The sequence below is a fragment of the Octodon degus genome, unplaced genomic scaffold (genome assembly GCF_000260255.1).
Source record: "Octodon degus isolate 3935 unplaced genomic scaffold, OctDeg1.0 scaffold00053, whole genome shotgun sequence".
Taxonomy (NCBI): domain Eukaryota; kingdom Metazoa; phylum Chordata; class Mammalia; order Rodentia; family Octodontidae; genus Octodon; species Octodon degus.
In genome coordinates, this window is record NW_004524629.1 from 8435850 (window position 1) to 8440760 (window position 4911).

The following is a 4911-nucleotide window of genomic DNA, read 5'->3' on the forward strand; positions in this document are numbered from 1 at the left end:
TAAAAAAGGTTGAAGCTGTTATCGTTACACTCACAATGAAACTGACACAAAGAAAAAATATGATTATACACTGAACCAATAAATGACAATGTTTGGACTTAAATCTATCTGACTCCGAAAATAAAATTATTTTTTACTACCTCTTACTTCTTAGTGGAAGATGGGTGAAACAAATTTCATGGGACACTGTTTATATAAAATAATATCTTTGACAAGCAAGCACTACTTGCCATTGGTACGCTTTGAATAGTGTTATGAGATAAATCGTTTATTGTTACTACTCTGAGAATAAATTTGTTACTTTCTCCATCCCATGTAAATGTGGTTTCCTCGATGACCAATGTAGGGAGAACTTCAGAGTGAATGTTAAGAGCAAATGGTGAGTGGCTAACTGGCAGTAAGGCGGATGCACAGGCAGAAGTCATTAGGAAGAACCAGCAGTGAGAACTGGGGAGCCAGCACACACCAGGTAAGGATTTCAAGCTGAAATACATTTTCTGGGAGATAATAGGAACAATTCCTTTCCCAGAAGTCTTAAAATGGGGACTTTACTAGAAAGGATTTGGGAAGAAGAAAAAAAAAGTATCCAGAAAATTCAGAGAGAAAGGCCTGAGGAACAACAGAATGAGTGACCCTCATTTTATTTAAATTTTGGTTGAGATTCCGTGATGGAGCTGCAAAAACACTGACTTAATGCTCACACATGTGCATGTGTGTTTCCCACGGAATAAAAAGGCAGATAAAAATGAAATTGTCTTTGTTTTGAAGAGGGACACATTGAAGATGAAGCGATTAGAGAAGGAGGAACATTAGAGGTATTCAAAGAGGAGCCACCAAAAATAAGAGTACTCTGAGGTATAGGAGCCAATCATAACCAGAAATAGAAAACCAATATGAAAAACAATCCATTGAGATCAAACCAAATATCTGAGTCATTGAAAAGAGGAAAAAATACCCCTGCTGGGCCACATCTTCCCTGGAAACTATTGGGGAGCCTGTACATGAAGAAATAGAATAAGAGCATACTAGTTCTTTAACATGAATGGTATCATTCATGGTGATGTCAGGGTAATCCTTAGAAGAACTATACTTAGGAGAGTCAAACAAAATGAACCACAAATACATCTACGGGTTTCAACAGCCTCAAGTTTTCCCACACTTAATTATACATGCCCTCACAAATACATGTATTTTATATATCTATCTATATCTATATCTATGTCTATGTCTATATCTATTTTTACCAGGGATTGAATTCAAGACCTTGCACTTTCTAGGCAGACACTTATGCTGCTGAGGTATATCCCTGACTCCACAAATATAATCTTAAAGCAGTTCAACATGAACCCTTTATTCTGTAAAACAGAACCTTTCTAAAGATATCCTCAGTTGAACAACAATTTCTCTTCACTGTAATTGACCCCAACCCTCAGCATACACACAAAAATAGGAACACAAGGAAAACAGGCCACAAAGTTCCTCCAACAACTCCTAACTCTCCCAAAGAGACCAAAAAATCATCTGATGAACAGGAAAGCAAACACCAAACAGCAAGTCTATATAAATTAATCAAAGAGAATTAAAAAAACTCAGAAAGTTCAAAGGTGAAATAATCAGAAAGACAGTGGAACTATCCTATAAAATGACCAATGTGATTACATAAGAGACAAAAATTTGGAAGAGCTGACCAAAGCATTTTATTTTTTTTCCATAATTTCATTGAGAGACAAAGAGTAATGAGACAGTTTCAAATCAAATTGGTAGGACAGTTTCAATTATTAACACATTGCATACATTCTTCCTAGTGGTTACTTGCTGTACAAGATGCCGGCATGATATCCTATTTACAAACACCATTAGAACAAATCCCTCTATTCATTAAGAGAACGTAACTATATATCTATCCTAACCACTTTGAATACGCAGATACAAAATGGACATTCATATGCATCCCCTTTTTTATTTAGTTCCATCATTTGAATATTATAGGTGTGTTAATTCAGCAAAATATTCTAAAAGAGCCCACTAGTCCATAATAGTAGTGGGTCTTCTGCTTGACTGGCAGTGTCAGAAATTGTTGACCTGAGTCTCCTAAAGCTCTACATAACACCATGGCTTTACTTCTTATACTTAGTTTTTATACTTTTTGCAAAGCATTTTAAAAACAAGATGGCAAGCTTACCAGAAATATAGATTATTTTAAAAATGCCAAACAGAAATGTTTACAGAATTCTTAAATAGCAGGAAATGACCAATGTGAAGATAAGGTTCCAGAAATTGAAGACAAAGAGGAAATACACAATTATATACACAAAGAAGCTTTAAAAATAGTAAAACAGCAAGAAAATTTCATGTAATAGGTTCTAGGTAACTCTAAGAAGACTAACCTGGAGTATTCAGAATTGAGAGAGAAATTATAAGGCAATACATATGAAATAATAACCTGTTTACAGAAATCATAGCAGAAAACTTTCCAAGTAGCAAGAACACATGCAGGTAAGCAAGGCTTTACAGAACACCCCATGAGTGTAATGAGGAAAGAAATCCCTCCAATTCAAATTAATACATGCTTCAAAATTAGCTTTATAAATGATGGCAAAGATAAGATGTTTTCATGACAAAGAATACTTCTTAGATTCATGAATACTAGCATAGCTCTCCATGTAATACTTAAGAATACCCTAAAAGAGACCATGAAGCCAACAAAACCAAAAGACCGGTGGATGGACTACATCTAGCCAGGCAAGCTGTTAGCTAGAAGGGGAAAAATAAAGGTATCAACAGAAGAAAAATAATACAGTGACAGGAATAAGTCAACACATTTTATTAATAACAGTCTATGTAAACTTCCTAATTAAAAAACGTCCCTTGGCAGACTGGATCAAAAGCAGTATTCAAAAAACTTATCTAATACAAAAAGAAATTTATAAAGTAGAAATCAAATGATATAAAACAAAAATAGGACCTGAAAGCAAGCAGAGATAGCAATTTTGTTCTCTTGCAAAGTAAACTTCAAGCTAAAATTTATCAAAAGAAGCAAGCATGGGCACTATATATTAGGAAAGGGAGTAATAGGAATAGATAACGATTGGGAAAAATATATATATTCATAAAAGTAACACTATAGAATATAAAACATCAAATACATCCCAAAGCAATCATAATGGGTGACTTTAATACCCTACCTTAACAAATATATCAACAGAAAATTAACAAAGAAATGTCAGAGTTGAACCACACTTCTGAACAAATGAACTGAACAGGTATCTACAAACTATTCTACCCAATTACAACAGAAGACATAGTCTCAGCATCACATAGAACTATCTCCAAAATAGACTGTATACTCTTTTCTGAAGCTCTTTTAAATAAATAAAATGAGAATCAAAATTCTCCCACGTATAGTATCAGATCATTGTGCATTCAAATTAGAAATGAATCACAAAAGAATCACAGAAAATTTACAAAATCGGGACATTAAATAACATACTCCTTAATGCTCGAGGGATCACAGAAGAAACAAGAGAAGAAATTAAATAATTCCTAGATTTGGTCCAGGGAGATACCTTAGCTGTCTAAGCTCCTGCCTGGAAAGCACAAGGACCTCAGTTTGATCCATGGCACCACGTGCCACCCTGACCTCACTCCTGGGCACGCTGAGCCAACCACTGAGACCAGCTGTGGTGACACACACCTGTAATCCCAGAACTGGGGAGGCTGAAAACAGGAGGATTAATGGAAGTCCAAGCTTTGAAGTGAGACCCTGTATCAAATACATAAAACTAATAATAATAATAATTCCTAGATTCAAATGATAATGTTAGTACAAAATACAAGAACCTATGAGATATAATCAAAACAGTCCTGAGAGGAAAGTTTATTGCTCAAAATGCTTACATTACAAAAATAGAATGAGTTCAAATGGATAAACTAACAGTATACTTCAAGGTACTAGGAACACAAGAATAGTCCAAATCTAGCCTAAGAAAGTAAATCATAGATTGCAGTACATTGAGCTCCATAGAGACAGTGCTGGGGCAAATGAGATCTAGACAGGCACTGGGAGACTCTGTACCTCAGTAAGTAAAACAAGCAAACATGGGCAAAGGAGACCCTAAGAAGCCGAGGGGCAAGATGTCATCCTATGCATTCTTTGTGCAAACTTACCAAGAGGAGCACAAGAAGAAGCACTCAGATGCTTCCGTTAACTTCTCAGAGTTTTCTAAGAAGTGCTCAGAGAGAGGGAAGACCATGTCTGCTAAAGAGAAAGGAAAATTGGAAGACATAGCAAAGGCAGACAAGGCTTATTATGAAAGAGAAATGAAAACTCATATTCTTGCCAAAGGAGAAACAAAAAAGAAGTTCAAGGATTCCAACGTACCCAAAAGACTGCCTTTGGCCTTCTTGTTCCATTCTGAGTATCACCCAAGAATCAAAGGCAAAAATCCTGGCCTCTCCATTGGTGATATTGCAAAGAACCTTGGAGAAATGTGGCATAAGACTGCAGCAGATGACAAACAGCCATACGAAAAGAAGGCTGCCAAGTTGAAGGAGAAATATAAAAATGACATCGCTGTCTACCCTGCTAAAAGAAAACCTGATGAGGGTAAAAGGGAGTCATTAAGGTTGATAAAGCAAGAAAAAGAAGGAAGAGGAGGTGGAATATGAAGAGGAAGATGATAAGTTGTTTCTAGCAGTTAAAGCATTTAATCCCCCATACACAACTCACCCCTTTTGAAGAAAAAAAAATTGAAATGTAAAGCTGTGTAAGATTTGTTTTTTAGTGTACAGTGTCTTTTTTCTGATATATAGATAGATAGATAGATAGATAGATAGATAGATAGATAGATAGATAGTTAACACACTACTGAGTGTGTCTTTAGATGATCCTGCCCTAGTGATATTTTCAAT

At 35.6% G+C, this 4911-nt stretch overlaps 1 pseudogene; it reads left to right on the forward strand.

Annotated features, from left to right (window-relative positions):
• The first annotated feature begins 4098 nt into the window (after positions 1 to 4098).
• Positions 4099 to 4668, forward strand: LOC101572943 (annotated as a pseudogene).
• The last annotated feature ends 243 nt before the right edge of the window (positions 4669 to 4911 follow it).